This window comes from Oncorhynchus nerka, linkage group LG9b (genome assembly GCF_034236695.1).
Source record: "Oncorhynchus nerka isolate Pitt River linkage group LG9b, Oner_Uvic_2.0, whole genome shotgun sequence".
In the NCBI taxonomy this organism is placed as follows: domain Eukaryota; kingdom Metazoa; phylum Chordata; class Actinopteri; order Salmoniformes; family Salmonidae; genus Oncorhynchus; species Oncorhynchus nerka.
Genome location: NC_088424.1, coordinates 20,740,335 through 20,761,161, shown reverse-complemented (window position 1 = coordinate 20,761,161; position 20,827 = coordinate 20,740,335). Strand labels below are relative to the sequence as shown.

At 45.8% G+C, this 20,827-nt stretch overlaps 1 pseudogene; it reads right to left on the bottom strand.

The window, feature by feature from the left end:
• Window positions 1-20,827, bottom strand: part of LOC115114416 (translation initiation factor eIF2B subunit gamma-like) — a 56,959-nt pseudogene that overhangs the window by 25,672 nt on the left and 10,460 nt on the right.

The following is a 20,827-nucleotide window of genomic DNA, read 5'->3' as shown; positions in this document are numbered from 1 at the left end:
TGCCTGCCCTGGAGGCTAGTCTAATTCATCTGAGAGCAGCAGCAGCCAGGCTGTCTGAGTGATGTGGGAAGTCTCTGAGTTGCAGCTGAAGGCAAACCAAAGGTTGCTGCACCAGGCAGGAAGAAAGAGATGGGAAAAACTCACAGGATCAGAGATTGTGGTGGTATCGTGTAGAAACGCTTTAATTGAGAATAATTGCTGTTTGGGTTTTATTTTTGAAGTCCTCGGGTAAAATGATCATGATAATATAACGTTCTATACTTGCCGAATGGTGGTTAGTTACAGTATTAAATCTAAGCCTACAGTCGACATTGCCTACAGAAGCCAACATCAATTCTCTAAGACAGTGATGTCAGTTAGCAAAGCTAGCACAGTAGATATGACCCTGGTGAAAGCAGAACTCATCCTGTGAGAAGGCCTCTGTAAGCACTGCTCACATAAAGTGACCATGAGACCCAACTCCATAAACAGTTCCTTGGACAGAACCAAGGCCATGGATCATAAAAGGCCATATCCATACACTCACTAGTCTATATTCTATATGACCTCTGGATCAGAGCACCAGGTGAAACAAATGAAACCTCCACCTAACACCCACCATGATCAGAGTGGTGAAGCACCACCATAACAAACCGGCTATCCAGCCTGCCTGGTGGTGTCACATTCAACTGAGCCCCCCATACCCCCCGTCTCCCCTTAATGTGACATTTATGAAGCGAAACCATAAGAAAACCATCTCATCTCCGGGGCGTTATGTGAGAGCCTCCCCTCTCCGCCTTTTCTTGGGTGAAGAATGCGATTTGAAACATTGAGAATAAGTCAGGAGGTCTGTTTGGCGATGCAGATTTCAGAACCAGATGCTGGGCCGTATAAATCACGTTGTGAGGGGGAGGAGGGTAAACAGGCAAGAGGTAAATTATGACAACTTTGAGCCATTCCATTAACCAGCTCATAGAGGGGCCATGTGTTGAATCCACCAACAAGAGGCTGAAAACAGAGACAGGAATATTCTAGCACATCACACCACCCACATGTGGTCCCAATGTGGTCCTCCGGTCCACACACAGACCAGAGCAAACAGGTTGTCATATCCTGTGTGTGTGTGTGAACTGTATGCCAAATGCAGATGGAAGTAAACTAGATTTATAGGAACACCCAGCATCTGACATCCTTGTTTGGCACCTGTGGGGCCGGGCAGGCAGGCAGGGAGGGAGGCCAAGCAGGAGAGATACCCGGTGGATGGGGGATCGAGGATGGGAGCGGTTGGGGTGTACGGTGGATGGGGGTCAGGTCTTTCCGTCCAATGGTGATGGATCCCCATTTGGGTGATCATTTTAGTAGATCGTTTGGGAGACACAAGGTTGATTCCTGGGTGAGGCCTGGTGAGTGAAACAGAACATTGTTGCAAAACTCCTCACATGGTGTGCGTTATGACCTTTATGGAGCAGGACACCATGGTTAAACACAAGCAGGAGCGGCTATAAAGACCTTGGCTCTTTGTCCTCTCTCGTGTCTGAGCACAGAAGGTAAATACAAACGGCCCCAAAATGTCCAGACTTGGGTAGTTAGCTGGCAAAATGTGCAGTTAAATGTATATATTCCCTGCCATCGGACAATACATTGACGCTATTTAAAGAGAGGAATGTTTGAGGAGTGTGCTTCATGGCACACAGGGGACAAGACACATACTGTATTACTAGTTTTGCAATGGTACTAAATTCTTCAAATATATTTAGTGTTGCGGGAACCAGGTACTGTAGACCTCAAGTGATTGACCAAATCCATGGTTTCATCCAGAAAGAGAATGAAACTATGGTAGCGTAGCTTAATCATGACGGGCCTAGGTGCCCCCAAAACATTAAGGGCCCCTGTCACCACCCATATATTCCTTAAAATGTAAATAATTTTGTTGGTAAGGCTGTGTGTTAATATTACTAAGCATTGTAACAGCAGAGCAGAAGCTAATCTACGGGCACATTTGAAGCTGTTACCAAAGAAGCCGCAATATAGCCAATACATTCAGCACCATGGACGGTGGTCAGAAATTAACCCGTATAAGTCGATCAGCACCAAGGAAAGCACAAAGTGGTCAAAAACACCCGATTTTATCTGTAAATAATAGGCAATAGTCAATATTATAAAACCTCAGCATAAAGATAAATCTCTTGGCCCAGTACATGCTCGCTGAGGTTTTGCACGGTGGCAAAACTGACATACCGCTATTTTAAATGATCTGCCTCCCGCACAGGCCTATAGCAAAAACACCAGCAAATCAATCAAGAGGAGCATTCAAACAGATTGCTTAAATGGCACCATGCCTTTTAACAGTGTATGATACGTATGTGCGTATTACTATTACTATTATTCTTATAGCCTAGTTAAACGTATAGGCTATAATGACAATGAAATGGCTCAGCGGCCGTGCACCAGAACATGGTTTCAAAAAACAGATTGCTTGTCAATCTACGACTACGCTCAATGTAAATTAATCTCAATAAAGCCTGATTTATATAGGCTGTCTGGGTAGCCTGCCCTGTAAAAATATAAGCTTACTCACTCATTTGATTGGCATTCGACGGGCCTTGCGCTCTGCAAAGTCGTTGACTATGGCATTAAAATCCATGGTCCTGGCCCTGGTGTTTTCAAATGGACAGAATGGCCAACTCACTCAGTCTCTCTTGTCACATGCTGCTCCTCAGGTATGATTGAATTATTTTCAGTTTGGAAAAGGAGTGCTTGGCACTGGCTACCGTTTTACAGGCAGAGTCATAAAAAGGAGCGTCGCTGTAACTACTTCCCCAAATGTAGCAGTGACTGAATTGTAATCCACAATGAGCGTCTTGGCCTGGTCTCTCATTGTAGTGTGCTTTGCAATTTCCTTCTTAAAACAGGCCATCAAAGAGATGAATTAGCCATGTAAAGCTGATACACCTTTGCTGTAATGTTCAGCCAACCGCCTGGCGGTCTAGTAGTGTTGTGTGTTGGCCAGGGTAGTGGGATGGATGGAGTCAAACAAACTCGATGTTGCCCAGACTTTTAAATCTGTTTGACAGCTGGTGGATAACGATGTAAAGGTTTGCATTAAAGACTTTGACTCTAAAACTACTCTCCCCATCACACAGTCGCTCATCCTCGCATAGCTCATCAAAATGACGCCTCACCTTCCTTCTCCGAGTGTCTTCAAATGCGTTCTGATCTCCCCATTTGCCGGCAAGGGTCTTTGCAGTGACTTTGGCCTTCGGAAAATCCTGTCGGAATCCGGACAGGACCTCTATCATGTCCTTGAGTAGGCTAACCGCTCTGTGCAGGTCTGCGTCTTTGGCCTGTAGCATTTTGGAGATGACGTTCACATTTTCTAAAACCTTAGTCTGCAGAACGACTAAATGCTGCATCCTCCCTCTCGTCCTTCTTGGCACGTAAAACTTCTTATGGCTTGGGGGCAGTATTTCGACGTCTGGATGAGAGCGTGCCCAAAGTAAACTGCCTGTTACTCGGGCCCAGAAGTGAGGATATGCATATAATTGGTAGATTTGGATAGAAAACACTCTAATGTCAGTGTGTATAACAGAACTGATATGGCGGGCGAAAACCTGAGGAAAATCCATCCAGGAAGTGGGATTTTTTTGATGTGGGTATTTTCAATTTAATGCCTATAGAGTATCTAATGGGTTAGGACCCAGATTGCAGTTCCTATGGCTTCCACTAGATGTCAACAGTCTTTAGAAATAGTTTCAGGCTTGTTATCTGAAAAATGAAGAAGAATGAGACCTTTCTGTCAGTGGACTGAGGAAGAATGCAGAGCTGGTTTGCGCGCATGACAGAGTGTGCGCCCTTCGTTGTTTTTCCTTTCTATAGAATACGCTATTGTCCGGTTCAAATTTTATCGATTATTTAGACAATTGACAACCTGAGGATTAATTATAAACATCGTTTGACATGTTTCCACGAACTTTACCGGCACTATTAGAATGTATTCGTCTGCATGTTTTGACTGCCTTTGAGCCAGTGGATTACTGAACAAAAAGCGCCGACAAAACAGAGGTTTTGGGATATAAACAGGGACTTTATTGAACATAACGAACATCTATTGTGTAGCTGGGACTCTTGTGACTGCAACCATATGAAGATCTTCAAAGGTAAGTGATTTATTTTATTGCCATTTCTGACTTATAATTCCTTTACTTGGCTGTAAAATGTTTGTATGCTTTTGTAAGCGGGGCGCTGTCCTCAGATAATCGCATGGTATGCTTTCGCCGCAGAGCCTTTTGAAATCAGACAAAGCGACTGGATTAACAAGAAGTTCATCTTTAAGATGTACAACACTTGTATTTTTTATGAATGTTTATTATGACTATTTCTGTATTTTGAATTTGGCGCTCTGAAATTTCACCGGATGTTGTCGAGGTGGGTCGCTAGCGAGATATCTCTATCTCAGGGCGGCAAGGGACTCATATCTAGATGACCAGCGGGTGGGACACAGTTGTTTTAGAGTTACATTTTCTTTTTCTGGTTCAAAATCAAATATACCACTCAACATTGACCATCTCTTTATGCTATGCCAGAAGGTGTATAACCGTATCATAAAACTGTTTAATCTCTGGCACATTTTTGAGTCGTTGAGAGCCAGGTTAATCAAATCAAATCAAATCTTATTTGTCACATATATATACATGGTTAGCAGATGTTAATGCGAGTGTAGCGAAATGCTTGTGCTTCTAGTTCCGACAATGCAGTAATAACCAACAAGTAATCTAACTAACAATTCCAAAACTACTGTCTTATACACAGTGTAAGGGGATAAAGAATATGTACATAAGGATATATGAATGAGTGATGGTACAGAGCAGCATAGGCAAGATACAGTAGATGGTATCGAGTACAGTATATACATATGAGATGAGTATGTAAACAAAGTGGCATAGTTAAAGTGGCTAGTGATACATGTATTACATAAGGATGCAGTCGATGATATAGGGTACAGTATATACGTATGCATATGAGATGAATAATGTAGGGTAAGTAACATTATATAAGGTAGCATTGTTTAAAGTGGCTAGTGATATATTTACATCATTTCCCACCAATTCCCATTATTAAAGTGGCTGGAGTTGAGTCAGTGTCAGTGTCAGTGTGTTGGCAGCAGCCACTCAATGTTAGTGGTGGCTGTTTAACAGTCTGATGGCCTTGAGATAGAAGCTGTTTTTCAGTCTCTCGGTCCCAGCTTTGATGCACCTGTACTGACCTCGCCTTCTGGATGATAGCGGGGTGAACAGGCAGTGGCTCGGGTGGTTGATGTCCTGGATGATCTTTATGGCCTTCCTGTAACATCGGGTGGTGTAGGCGTCCTGGAGGGCAGGTAGTTTGCCCCCGGTGATGCGTTGTGCAGATCTCACTACCCTCTGGAGAGCCTTACGGTTGAGGGCGGAGCAGTTGCCGTACCAGGCGGTGATACAGCCCGCCAGGATGCTCTCGATTGTGCATCTGTAGAAGTTTGTGAGTGCTTTTGGTGACAAGCCGAATTTCTTCAGCCTCCTGAGGTTGAAGAGGCGCTGCTGCGCCTTCTTCACGATGCTGTCTGTGTGGGTGGACCAGTTCAGTTTGTCTGTGATGTGTACGTCGAGGAACTTAAAACTTGCTACCCTCTCCACTACTGTTCCATCGATGTGGATAGGGGGGTGTTCCCTCTGCTGTTTCCTGAAGTCCACAATCATCTCCTTAGTTTTGTTGACGTTGAGTGTGAGGTTATTTTCCTGACACCACACTCCGAGGGCCCTCACCTCCTCCCTGTAGGCCGTCTCGTCGTTGTCGGTAATCAAGCCTACCACTGTTGTGTCGTCCGCAAACTTGATGATTGAGTTGGAGGCGTGCGTGGCCACGCAGTCGTGGGTGAACAGGGAGTACAGGAGAGGACTCAGAACGCACCCTTGTGGGGCCCCAGTGTTGAGGATCAGCGGGGTGGAGATGTTGTTGCCTACCCTCACCAACTGGGGGCGGCCCGTCAGGAAGTCCAGTACCCAGTTGCACAGGACGGGGTCGATACCCAGGGTACTCGAGCTTGATGACGAGCTTGGAGGGTACTATGGTGTTGAATGCCGAGCTGTAGTCGATGAACAGCATTCTCACATAGGTATTCCTCTTGTCCAGATGGGTTAGGGCAGTGTGCAGTGTGGTTGAGATTGCATCGTCTGTGGACCTATTTGGGCGGTAAGCAAATTGGAGTGGGTCTAGGGTGTCAGGTAGGGTGGAGGTGATATGGTCCTTGACTAGTCTCTCAAAGCACTTCATGATGACGGAAGTGAGTGCTACGGGGCGGTAGTCGTTTAGCTCAGTTACCTTAGCTTTCTTGGGAACAGGAACAATGGTGGCCCTCTTGAAGCATGTGGGAACAGCAGACTGGTATAGGGATTGATTGAATATGTCCGTAAACACACCGGCCAGCTGGTCTGCGCATGCTCTGAGGGCGCGGCTGGGGATGCCGTCTGGGCCTGCAGCCTTGCGAGGGTTAACACGTTTAAATGTCTTACTCACCTCGGCTGCAGTGAAGGAGAGACCGCATGTTTTCGTTGCAGGCCGTGTCAGTGGCACTGTATTGTCCTCATGGGAACGGAGTGGGCACTCCTCAATTAAGAATGTGCGCTGCGCAATGCACATAAACAGCAAGCGGCTCTTTTTCGGATATTCTGGCCTGCACACCCGAATAGACCCCGCTCTTGTTAGCAGCTCCATCATACCCCTGTCCATGACATTTTGAAATATCCAGCCCATTATCCTCTATGCTGCCCAGGATTTTATGTTGAAGCTCAGCTGCTGATGTGTCAGCAGTGTCCAGAAATCCCAAAAACGACTCTGATGGTCAGATCTGTGGCGACATTATTTGCATCCCTTATCACTTTCACATAGCGATAAACTTAGCCTAACTGGTCAACTTTGGATACATCCGGTGTTGTGTCCATAATAATAGAAAAAAGAAAACAAGTGAGGCTTCCTGCACCCCTCCCTGAATGTCACACTTCCCACGCTCGGTTAAGGACTGAGATAGTGAACGGATCTTGCGGGGCTTCTAAAAGTTCTTTCAGAACTGGGTCGTAAAATGACGGCAGTTCAATTACACTGAGAAACATTTCCATTGTTGGCCTACCCCAGCTTTTCACGGTGCCCTCTGAACGCCAAATTACATGATGCATGTGTGAGTTACATTAACTATGCGCTCCAACACCTGTCGGCAGAGATTTGCTGCGTTACGCACGCCTCTCTCCATTTCTGCGTCAATAGTGCCATTGAGCTTCCATTGCTCATATACCAAACAGGAACCCATGTGAATCTGAGATGTCTCATGACATGCCATTTTGGATGTTAGATGGCGCCAATCTCTCACCCCATTCACCCACGCATCAGAGAAGGGGCACTCCGTTCTCAGAAAAGCCAACAAGGCTCACAATATGCGCAATCTAGCTTGGCCGAATAACATAGCCATGTACGTGGTAATTTGATTCCAGCCTTGGTTGTAGTGGTGTAATACGACATGGAAAAGACCGCCTTTTGTCATCTCTTGGGAATGGGCCAGTAGGCTTACATGAGCCAAATGCAATAACGTGCCGTTTAACTTTTGCATCCACATTTGTTGCATAATGCCCCATCAGTTGAATAGGTAAAAAGGTTGTCTGTCCCACTTCCACCTGTTTCCTCAGCCGCCACGATTCTAGCCTCGCCCTGCTCCTCTTCCTCCCCGCCCGGCCCGGGGATAGCTTGTCCGGCCTGGCTTGTGCTCAGGGTCATATCCGATGATACCTGACAGCCTGTATCCTCTGTCAAAGTTGCTTCTCTGGCACAATGGAACAGCTTGGCCTTGGCTCACTTGACCCGCTAAAAGCTACTGCTGGCGATGATAAACCCACATCCTCTTCTGGTCCTGCTACATTGCTTGTGCTAGCAATGGCTGCACATGAACTGCACTTGAAAAAATGATCTAATTAAACAAATTGTGATACTGTACCTCCTTTGCTTTCTCATTTTTGACCTTCCTCTTTTGGACTCAACTTTTGTGTTGATAAATTGCTGATTTTTAAATCCGTAATCTTCTATTCTCTACTTCCTTTTTTTAGTCCGTTATCTCTTGATAGCTAGCTCAACTGTTAAAAAATGCTTAAAACGATGACAGAAACAACGCTTTGGAGAGTATTGGCACAATGAATCCCAGAATGCATTTCAATACCATAAGATGGTATTGAAACTATCGAATAATATGATTTATTTCGCAAATTAATTTGATTTATTGTCATCAATACATTAAAATATCATGCTGACTTATGTAGTGGCAAAAAAACATTTTGTTGGTGAAACCATTAGTGGGTTCATTTATAATACCCTAGGTTAAAGACAGATCTTCTCGTCAAATTCTAGACGTGATGGACCGGCGTCACCAATTAATACTTGGGCATGGTGGGGCGGTATTCAAATGACATAGGGGGCCCGCAGCTCCGGGCCCATGTACGTCGCGGGTCCTGGTGTCCAGAAGCTACGCCACTGTATGGTAGTACATACTGTATGAAGACTATGACTTCACCTCTGCTGAGTTTACAGTGGAAAGTGGAGCAACATTGTATGCGAGAGGAATCTGCAGGAGCCTTCACACTGTCAAATCAATTCAGAGGCCAACTCATATCACATGTGTAGAAGGTTTCCAGCTTCCATTTCAGCTCACATGTGGAAATGGGTAGTGATAGGTGTCACCACTCAGACAACTAGCATGGGAAAAATGTGGTGGTAATCTAGGACAGGGGTCAAGAACATGCAGTTTGAGGACTGCAGAAAAACAAATACCGGTAAGATAACTGAAGAGATGGTTATATTTAAGGGCTGGATACTAACTTAAGATCCTAACACAAGATCAGCGTTTGTAACTTGCCCATTCGCATAACTCATGCATTGATATCAAAGGTCCCAGGTTAGCAGTACCACAGGACAGGACAGCAGCCCAGCGTTCCCATTCCATATGTCACCCGGCCCATGTCTGTATAAATACAACGGCAGACAAGTAAAGACTCTGGAGACAGCTTAGACAAACAGCAGGAACGACTGGAGACTTTCAGACGTCTAACACCGTGTTCAAACTTCCTACTCTCGGGGAAAAGAGGGTTAATGGGGGAAACGGAGTCAAAACAGACTTTTGACATCTTAGGCTGAAATAAGCGACAAAGTGTCGATACTTGGGTTAGCTTAATAAGAGTTAGGCTAGCCGGCAGCTTTGAGATATCATAAAGCTCACTACACCTCAGTCTCTCAATAAGTGGTCTAGTGCTCATTGACAACTTCTCTTTTAAAGCTCAACTTGGGTAGGTTTCAAATGTTTAGAAAATGCTAATAAAATTGTAGTCCTATACAAGATTTTTGAAGTTGTGCATGTTTATGCCTGTTTATGTGTGGATACAATTTATGTCTTGGGTAGGCCTTGATGTTCACATGTTTCCAATATACACAAGTATTTCAGCATGTAACATCCTGGTGTGTGTCTATACATGTGTGTGTTTTTATTTACTAGAGCTGGGCGATATGGACAATAATCATATTTCGACAAAATGGCCTGAATTGGTGTGATAATGATAAATAGAACGATAAGTTTATAACAACGTGCACAACAGTTTTTATTTCATTAACCTTTAAACTACTAATTTGATGGTTGTAGCCATCAATTGTCCCAATAAAGGTCCAATGTGCCGTTTCTTTATCTCAATATCAAATAATTGTTGGGTAACAATTAAGTACCTTACTTTCTAGGAGTGGTCTGAGTGGGGAAGGGAAAACTAACTTATTAGCAGAGAGGTTTGGAACTCTTTCTTACTGGTCTATCAACTCTGACAGAGCTCCAGAGTTCCTCTGTGGAGATGGGAGAACTATCCAGAATGACAACCATCTCTGCAGCACTCCACCAATCAGGACTTTATGGTGGCCAGACGGCCAGACGGAAGCCACTCCTCAGTAAAAGGCACATGACAGCACGCTTGGAGTTTGCCAAAAGGCACCTAAAGACACTCAGACCATGAGAAACAAGATTCTCTGGTCTGATGAAACCGACATCGAACTCTTTGGCCTGAATGACAAGCATCACATCTGGAAGAAACCTGGCACCATCCCTACAATGAAGCATGGTGGTGGCAGCATCATGCTGTAGAGATGTTTTTCAGTGGCAGGGACTGGGAGATTAGTCAGGATCGAGGGAAAGATGAACGGAGCAAAGTACGAGAGATCCTTGATGAAAACCTGCTCCAGAGCGCTCAGGACCTCAGACTGGCGGCGAAGGTTCACCTTCCAACAGGAAAACAACTCTATGCTTCGGGACAAGTCTCTGAATGTCCTTGAGTGGCCCAGCCAGAGCCCAGACTTGAATCCAATTGAACATCTCTGGAAAGACCTGAAAATAGCTGTGCAGCGACGCTCCCCATCCAACCTGACAGCGCTTGAGAGGATCTGCAGAGAAGAATGGGAAAAACTCCCCAAATACAGGTGTACAAAATTTGTAGTGTCATACCCAAGAAGACTCGAGGCTGTAATCGCTGCCAAAGTGGTTCAACAAAGTACTGAGTAAAGGGTCTGAATACTTATGTAAATGTGATATTTCTGTTTTTTTAAACATTTGCAAACATTCCTAAAAAACGTTTTTTACTTTGTCATTATGGGGTATTGTGTATAGATTGATGAGGGGAAATAAACAATTGAATACATTTTATAATAAGGCTGTAACATAACAAAGTGTGGAAATAGACAAGGGGTCTGAATACTTCCGAAGGCATTGTATATATAAAACACAGGAAAATCACCTTTTTGACTGCACTGCACAATCACCCATATTAGCAAACTTATTTCACTTCAAACTTGACATTTCTCTAGAATAGGTTACTTATCATAATGAACAATATCAGAAAAGTAATTATAATTGATTGAAATGGTCAGTGTCGATAATTTTTGGTTTATTGTCCCAGCTCTAGTATGTACATACATGCTTGCGTGTGTGTGTGTGTGTGTGTGTGTGTGTATCTCCACATTAGTGTGTGTGTGTGTGTGTGTGTCTGATTTCCTTTTGCAGGGAAGCGTGCTTGCAGCTGCTGCAGCCCCTCTCTTATTGGGCAGGATTTACAGTGGCTCTGGCTCCCTGAAGTATTTACGAGCTCCCAATAGACCAGCTCCCACAGCCCAGCCATGAGCCCAGGACCTGAGTCCACAGCCCAATACCAGAACCCCAAGCCCAAAGCACAGACCATAACCCAGAGCCAGACCTACACCCCAGAACCAAAGCCTAAGACCAGAGTCCATATTTACAGTGTCTCATAGTAGGAGTGCTTATCTAGGACCAGGGACCGTATCTTTAGTGTCAGAGTAGGAGTACTGATGTAGGATCAGGGGCCGCATCTATAGTATCAGAGTAGAAGTGCCCATCTAGAGGGCCTCCCGGGTGGCGCAGTGGTTAAGGGCCTCTGGGTTCGCGCCCAGGCTCTGTTGTAACCGGCCGCGACCGGGAGGTCCGTGAGGCGACGCACAATTGGCCTAGCGTCATCCGGGTTAGGGAGGGTTTGGCCGGTAGGGATATCCTTGTCTCATCGCGCACCAGCGACTCCTGTGGCGGGCCGGGCGCAGTGCGCGCTAACCAAGGTTGCCAGGTGCACAGTGTTTCCTCCAACCCATTGGTGCGGCTGGCTTCTGGATGCGCGCTGTGTTAAGAAGCAGTGCGGCTTGGTTGGGTTGTGTATCGGAGGACGCATGACTTTCAACCTTCGTCTCTCCCGAGCCCATACGGGAGTTGTAGTGATGAGACAAGACAGTAGCTACTAAACAATTAGAGACCACGAAATTGGGGAGAAAAAAGGGGTAAAATTAATTTTAAAAATAAAATTTAAAAAAGAAGTGCCCATCTAGGATCTGGGGCCATATCTATAGTATAGGTTCAGAGTAGGAGTTCTGATCTAGGACCAGGGGCCGTATCATTAGTATAGGTTCAGAGTAGGAGTTCTGATCTAGGACCAGGGGCCGTATCAATAGTATAGGTTCAGAGTAGGAGTTCTGATCTAGGACCAGGGGCCGTATCAATAGTATAGGTTCAGAGTAGGAGTTCTGATCTAGGACCAGGGGCCGTATCAATAGTATAGGTTCAGAGTAGGAGTTCTGATCTAGGACCAGGGGCCGTATCAATAGTATAGGTTCAGAGTAGGAGTTCTGATCTAGGACCAGGGGCCGTATCATTAGTATAGGTTCAGAGTAGGAGTTCTGATCTAGGACCAGGGGCCGTATCATTAGTATAGGTTCAGAGTAGGAGTTCTGATCTAGGAAGTCCCCACCTGTCCACGTAAACTTATTACAATCTAGAAGGTAAAAGTGATCCTATATCACTACTCTGAGATGCTGTGTGAATCCGGGCCCAGGGCCGCAGTCCAGGACCTGGTAGGGTGCTGACAGCTTTCACAGCCTTCCTATTGCAGCCCAGACATCATACACACATGCCACACTGGGGACGCAACATAATGCTAAAAAGGGGTTCATGATACGTTTTGCACACTAGTTCGCACCAGTATTTGATGATTATTGAGATAAGCAATTTATTTAAAAAAAAAAGAATGACTATGGTGTTCCATCAGCTCTAAACAGCCTAATCCCAAGATGTATTTCAGGTGGGCAGTATATCTACACGTATTTTACATCAATATGTCATTTTATCCATCTGGCCAGGTATACATGTAGGATTTAGGCTACACCTTTGGCATTTGAACAAACATTAATTCTGCTTGAAATCTTTTAAGACTTAGGGTGGTGATGGAATAAGACCTTAACTAAGATGGCTTAGGAACAGCCAAATGCAAGCAAGCACACACACACACACCTCAACGCTAAAGCCTCTTGAAAAAACACATCTAAATGGATGTTGGAAAAAGAGAGAGAACAAGTGAAAGAAAAGAAAAAGGGCCACAGCATGCGCTCAGCTGGAACAGGGGGTCTGCCGTGGAAAAACAGCAGAACACAGCCAAAGCAGGAGCAAATCCCTGTATAGCTGGAGTAATTGGCAAGTCTCATGACAGTCAAGACTGGGGAGTGCTGTGTTTTTATTAGCAATCCCACACAAATGAAGGGTCAGAGCTGAGCAATTTTGCATTGTTCCTTCCAACACTCCTCCACTCCCACGCCTTAGCTTGTGTGCTCCACACACACACACACACACACACACACACACACACACACACACACACACACACACACACACACACACACACACACACACACACACACACACACAACCTGGTGGCTTGATAAGGATTGGGAGAAAAATAGCAAGCTAGCAAGCTATATGTATCCCTGAATTGCTAAACCAGAGAGGTGTTAGTTGTTGTGCTTCCCAGTTCCAGGTCGCATTATTTGAAAATGTTCTGAAACGTCATTCATCGTGTGAAAAGTACTTGATTCAACACAGCAACAACAAGATTTGAATGAAAATCCTACAAGGCATCCAATAACATCTCATTAGAGTAAATATATCACCTGGTAGATAATGAGCAGTATCAGAGCCATACGCGATATAGCCTATGGAGTCTACATTATGACTCTGAACAATGCATTTGAGTAATAACCCATGTCAAATCAAATCAAATCAAAATGTATTTGTCACATACACATGGTTAGCAGATGTTAATGCGAGTGTAGCGAAATGCTTGTGCTTCTAGTTCCGACAATGCAGTAATAACCAACAAGTAATCTAACTAACAATTCCAAAACTACTGTCTTATACACACAAGTGTAAGGGGATAAAGAATATGTACATAAAGATATATGAATGAGTGATGGTACAGAGCGGCATAGGCAAGATACAGTAGATGGTATCGAGTACAGTATATACATATGAGATGAGTATGTAAACAAAGTGGCATAGTTAAAGTGGCTAGTGATACATGTATTACATAAAGATGCAGTAGATGATATAGAGTACAGTATATACGTATACATATGAGATGAATAATGTAGGGTATGTAAACATTATATTAGGTAGCATTGTTTAAAGTGGCTAGTGATATATTTTACATCATTTCCCATCAATTCCCATTATTAAAGTGGCTGGAGTTGAGTCAGTGTGTTGGCAGCAGCCACTCAATGTTAGTGGTGGCTGTTTAACAGTCTGATGGCCTTGAGATAGAAGCTGTGTTTCAGTCTCTCGGTCCCAGCTTTGATGCACCTGTACTGACCTCGCCTTCTGGATGATAGCGGGGTGAACAGGCAGTGGCTCGGGTGGTTGTTGTCCTTGATAATCTTTATGGCCTTCCTGTAACATCGGGTGGTGTAGGTGTCCTGGAGGGCAGGTAGTTTTCCCCCGGTGATGCATTGTGCAGACCTCACTACCCTCTGGAGAGCCTTACGGTTGTGGGCGGAGCAGTTGCCGTACCAGGCGGTGATACAGCCTGCCAGGATGCTCTCGATTGTGCATCTGTAGAACTTTGTGAGTGCTTTTGGTGACAAGTGCTTTTGGTGCTGCGCCTTCTTCACGATGCTGTCCGTGTGGGTGGACCAATTCAGTTTGTCTGTGATGTGTATGCCGAGGAACTTAAAACTTGCTACCCTCTCCACTACTGTTCCATCGATGTGGATAGGGGGGTGTTCCCTCTGCTGTTTCCTGAAGTCCACAATCATCTCCTTAGTTTTGTTGACGTTGAGTGTGAGGTTATTTTCCTGACACCACACTCCGAGGGCCCTCACCTCCTCCCTGTAGGCTGTCTCGTCGTTGTTGGTAATCAAGCCTACCACTGTTGTGTCGTCCGCAAACTTGATGATTGAGTTGGAGGCGTGCGTGGCCACGCAGTCGTGGGTGAACAGGGAGTACAGGAGAGGGCTCAGAACGCACCCTTGTGGGGTCAGGAAGTCCAGTACCCAGTTGCACAGGGCGGGGTCGAGACCCAGGGTCTCGAGCTTGATGACGAGCTTGGAGGGTACTATGGTGTTAAATGCCGAGCTGTAGTCGATGAACAGCATTCTCACGTAGGTATTCCTCTTGTCCAGGTGGGTTAGGGTAGTGTGCAGTGTCGTTGAGATTGCATCGTCTGTGGACCTATTTGGGCGGTAAGCAAATTGGAGTGGGTCTAGGGTGTCAGGTAGGGTGGAGGTGATATGGTCCTTGACTAGTCTCTCAAAGCACTTCATGATGACGGAAGTGAGTCGTTTAGCTCAGTTACCTTAGCTTTCTTGGGAACAGGAACAATGGTGGCCCTCTTGAAGCATGTGGGAACAGCAGACTGGGATAGGGATTGATTGAATATGTCCGTAAACACACCAGCCAGCTGGTCTGCGCATGCCCTGAGGGCACGGCTGGGGATGCCGTCTGGGCCTGCAGCCTTGCGAGGGTTAACACGTTTAAATGTTTTACTCACCTCGGCTGCAGTGAAGGAGAGGCCGCATGTTTTGGTTGCAGGCCGTGTCAGTGGCACTGTATTGTCCTCAAAGCGGGCAAAAATGTTATTTAGTCTGCCTGGGAGCAAGACATCCGGGTCCGTGACGGCGTTGGTTTTCTTTTTGTAATCCGTGATTGACTGTAGACCCTGCCACATACCTCTTGTGTCTGAGCCGTTGAATTGAGATTCTACTTTGTCTCTATACTGACGCTTAGCTTGTTTGATTGCCTTGCGGAGGGAATAGCTACATTGTTTGTATTCGGTCATATTTCCGGTCACCTTGCCCTGATTAAAAGCAGTGGTTCGCGCTTTCAGTTTCACGCGAATGCTGCCATCAATCCACGCTTTCTGGTTTGGGAGTGTTTTAATCGTTGCTATGGGAACGACATATTCAACGCACGTTCTAATGAACTCGCACACCGAATCAGCGTATTCGCCAATGTTGTTGTCTGACGCAATACGAAACATATCCCAGTCCATGTGATGGAAGCAGTCTTGGAGTGTGGAATCAGATTGGTCGGACCAGCGTTGAACAGACCTCAGCGTGGGAGCTTCTTGTTTTAGTTTCTGTCTGTAGGCAGGGATCAACAAAATGGAGTTGTGGTCAGCTTTTATGAAAGGAGGGCGGGGCAGGGCCTTATATGCGTCACGGAAGTTAGAATAGCAGTGATCCAAGGTTTTGCCAGCCCTGGTTGCGCAATCGACATGCTGATACAATTTAGGGAGTCTTGTTTTCAGATTAGCCTTGTTAAAATCCCCAGCTACAATGAATGCAGCCTCAGGATGTATGGATTCCAGTTTGCAAATAGTCAAATAAAGTTTGTTCAGAGCCATCGATGTGTCTGCTTGGGGGGGAATATATACGGCTGTGATTATAATCGAAGAGAATTCCCTTGGTAGATAATGCGGTCGACATTTGATTGTGAGGAATTCTAAATCAGGTGAACAGAAGGACTTGAGTTCCTGTATGCTTTTGTGACCACACCACGTCTCGTTATCCATAAGGCATACGCCCCCGCCCCTCTTCTTACCAGAAAGATGTTTGTTTCTGTCGGCGCGATGCGTGGAGAAACCAGCTGGCTGCACCGACTCCGATAGCGTCTCTCCAGTGAGCCATGTTTCCGTGAAGCAAAGAACGTTACAGTCTCTGATGTCCCTCTGGAATGCTACCCTTGCTCGGATTTCATCAACCTTGTTGTCAAGAGACTGGACATTGGCGAGAAGTATACTGGGGAGTGGTGCACGAAGAGCCCGTCTCCGGAGTCTGTCCAGAAGACCCCTACGTTTCCCTCTTTTACGAAGTCGTTTTTTTGGGTCGCCGGCTGGGATCCATTCCGTTGTCCTGGGTGAAAGGCAGAACACAGGATCCGCTTTGCGAAAGTCATATTCTTGGTCGTACTGATGGTGAGTTGACGCTGCTCTTATATTCAGTAGTTCTTCTCGACTGTATGTAATGAAACCTAAGATGACCTGGGGTACTAATGTAAGAAATAAAACGTAAAAAAACAAAAAACTGCATAGTTTCCTAGGAACGCGAAGCGAGGCGGCCATCTCTGTCGGCGCCGGAAGTACACCATTGCTTGTGCTGCTCAAGTAATACTCACTTTCTCATGATGGACTTCCTGATGACTAGACCTTTGTCCAGGTTGGCCTCGTTGGCCATAAAGAGGAGCCTCTTCCCTGTTCCGTCCACCCCAACAAAGTCCCTCTGCTCCCCTGGGAGAAGGAAGACACCAGATGAACAATCACACAGCAATGGCTAAGATCTCACCACATGGCTAACAAGCTTGGTATCTGCCCGGCTTGTAAACTAACATCTAGGCCTATGGATGTTCACTGGGTTTAATATGACAGATTTACTAAAAAACATTAAAGAGTTTGATTGTAGAATATTACAAGCAAATGAACAGTTATCCGAGGAATAGCCTTATTTGGGGAAATGCAACTTCAAAAGTCATCCATAAAACTGCCAGATTATATGACGAGGTAGTGCGGTGTGTCACTTTTTTGTGCAGACCTGGTGTAATACTGGCAGTTGTGTAATTTTGTGAATCTTGTGTACCCGTTTTTTTCTTGCCCTTCTGTCCGGGGACAGTCTCCGTGAACTCGTGGGCTTTCCTCATCAGCATTGAGAGGGTGGCATTGTGAGCCCGGAACAGGTCAACCACCTCGTGGAGAGCAGCGTCCGTTATCAGGTCACAGCTCACCACAAAAATGTCCGTCTGGAGGGAGACATGGAGGAGGACCACAGAGATTCATAAGCATCGTGTTAGCAAATCAAATGCATAGCTGGAGCGCTGAGCTGAATGTCATTTATTTATAATATATTTTTACAAAATTACGGTATTGAAAATCATACCGCCGGTATTTTGAAATATACCGTTTAATCGCCCCAGCCCAAACAACACTAATGTTAAGACAGTTAGTGGCTTGAGAAGAGGAGGATGGGTTTTCACTCAAGACAGTCAGGCCCCACTAAACAGTTGTATTGGATCACAGATACAACAGAGAACTCAGAACACATAGCAGTTCATGACTTGGATAGGAGAATATCACAGCTGGCACTAGACAAAAGGGCATACAAGTTACAATTAATTTATCTCTAAAAGGAAAGAAAGACAGTGATGACCTAGGACAATATCCTCTTAAACTTTTTCTACAGCATGCCCAGGACCCTTTCACATCAGAGTCCGTGACAATATTCTGCCTAATAGGAGGAACACCCTTCAAATGAAATTGAAAATACATTTAGCTGTCCCTAGCCAATGCTCAACAAGTTATCACGCACTCCAGCCTTGAAATACACTTTATTCCCCCCAGCTTTACGTTATGCTCAAAACACCCGAGCTTCTTCGAGCTGTGACATTCATCTCAAACGACGTGCATATATGCATGAACATATGAGCCAACGATGCTCAAAAAGTCCTTAGTGCATGAAAAGTTTGGCCATGTTTTTCTTAACGACAGTCACAATGAAAATGGGTTCATAAGAGGGGTGGGCAAAGTGGAGAGAGAGCGGTGGAGGGAGAGAGAAAGGAGAGTGGAGAGAGATGGAGGGAGGGAGAGTAGAGAGAGAGAGAGAGGGAGAGGAGAGAGAGAGAGAGAGAGAGGGAGGTGGAGAGAGAGAGGGGGAGGTGGAGAGAGAGAAATAGAGAGAGGGGGAGGTGGAGAGAGAAATAGAGAGAGAGGGAGGTGGAGAGAGAGAGAAAGGAGAGTGGAGAGAGATGGAGGGAGGGAGAGGGAGAGAGAGAGAGAGAGAGAGAGAGAGAGGTGGAGAGAGAGAGAAAGGAGAGTGGAGAGAGATGGAGGGAGGGAGAGTGGCGAGAGAGAGAGAGAGAGAGGGAGGTGGAGAGAGAGAGAGGGAGGTGGAGGGAGAGAGAAAGGAGAGTGGAGAGAGAGAGAGGGAGGTGGAGAGAGAGGGAGGTGGAGAGAGAAAGAGAGAGAGAGAGGTGGAGAGAGAGAGAGAGAGAGAGGTGGAGAGAGAGAGAGAGAGAGAAGGAGCGTTAAAGGAGGGTGAACCTCCTTGATAAACATTGTGCTCTCCTAACTCCCAGGCAGCCTAGCGTAGTGTAGCAAGGGGCACAGGGGAATCCAGCGATAAATCTTGCACTGCATTTGCCATTGTTTCTGTTTGAGATGTCTGGTTCCCATCTGCTCTGGCCATCTTGGGCCTGTGGATAAATAAACAGGGAAGGCAAGTGAGGAGTGAGGCCTGTTAAAGCATGCCTAGCTCTATAAAGGCTGTATGCCTCATTGGGGAGGCCTGGGGAGAGGCCCTGCCGTGACGTTCTGCACACGGGGCACGCAGCTCAGCAGTCAGGCTCTGTGAGGCTCTGCTCTGCTCCACAGTCCACAGCACACATGGTCAACAGATAACAACCAGGCCAGAGCCAGGGGCCCCAATCCCACTGTCTGTCTCTGTGCTACTGGAGAGAGACTACCGGAGCATCTTCTCCTATTGTTAATCCCAACACTAAGGTTTTCAGACCGGTTTTAATTGTTAGAACAGACATGTGTGGGGGTGAGGGTTTGGTTTCAACATATATTGTCAAGAAAGACTTTGAAGCACTGTAAAACTGTTCACAGTAAATCGTGACAAAGTAACGTTTGCTTGAAATATATCCTGTTGAGTGTCTCTTTGAGGCATAAATTACATTACCACCATGAAAATAGAAATAGGCTACACTTACTATATTCAGGTCAGGTCACATAACTACATATGCATCTAATACATCTGGCTGTACAATGTTGTATACTCTCTACAGCTGGGATAAACCCCATTAGGTGAAGTCACAATATCAGAGTAAACTGATTTGCTAGACAGCTCCTAATGGTTAAACACACAGCAATCATTTCTATTTCTGAATCCCAAGTTAACCAACCACTAAAAGCGGCAAAAATCCCTTTGTTACTGCCGGTCAATAGGGAGCGGTCTGTCTGTCCGGTCGGGCGGTCGGATGGTGGGTCGGAGGCGGACTGAGGGCTGTCAGACAGTCAGTAGGCAACTCTGTGGCTGTCCCAAATGGCACCCTATTCCCTATATAGTGCACTACTTTTGACCTGAGCCTTATGGGCCCTAGTCAACAGTAGTGCGCTAGATAGTGAGTAGGGTGCCATTTGGGACGTATAATGTGACACTGGAATGGTGTCAGCTGGAGGATTATCTGACAGGGTTTGTGGCCTTTCAGCAGGCCTGATCTCTGGTGGTTAGGTCAGGGCCACCCACACTGCCTGCCTCCCCTGCCTGGTTCTGCCTGGCTGCCCCAAGGCCCTGTTCCCCCTCCCAGGCTCCCTCCACTCTCAGCCAGGTGAGACCACCCTGCACGCAGCACTGTAGAGAGGAGAGAGGGTGTGCTCTCTCTATCTATCTATCTGTCAGGAGTGCCTGCCCGCTCGATTCCTGCTGTCTCTACACAGTCCATAGACGGACACAAAAGGCACGCACAAACACACACATTGAGCACATACACGGAGCACGCACACACAACACGCACGCATGCTCATTGAGCGGACTAATCAATCAGCCAGACACCTCTGGTTTCATAAGGCTAAGTCTCTGCTGAGCACTCTCAACTTGGCATATACAGTTGAGACATTCCAGTGACAACTGATCTCGATTTAACAGTTTAGGTTATGTGTGCATGAATAATAATGCGGAGGGACGCCTTTTTCAATATGCATTTTGTCCCATAGTTAAGGCTAATAATATCCCACAATAGTTACAATTGCATTACAATACAATTACTTTCTAATCATTCTTATTCATACCTCATCACCAACACTTGCCCAAAAATGAAATATCAGGAAGATATAGACTGGTTCAAAGTTGTTTTAGCCTTATTCAAGAGTAGTCTATTTTATTGTATGCACTTATGACAGAGGGGGAGCTCTACCAAAAGCTCTGTGTGTGTGTG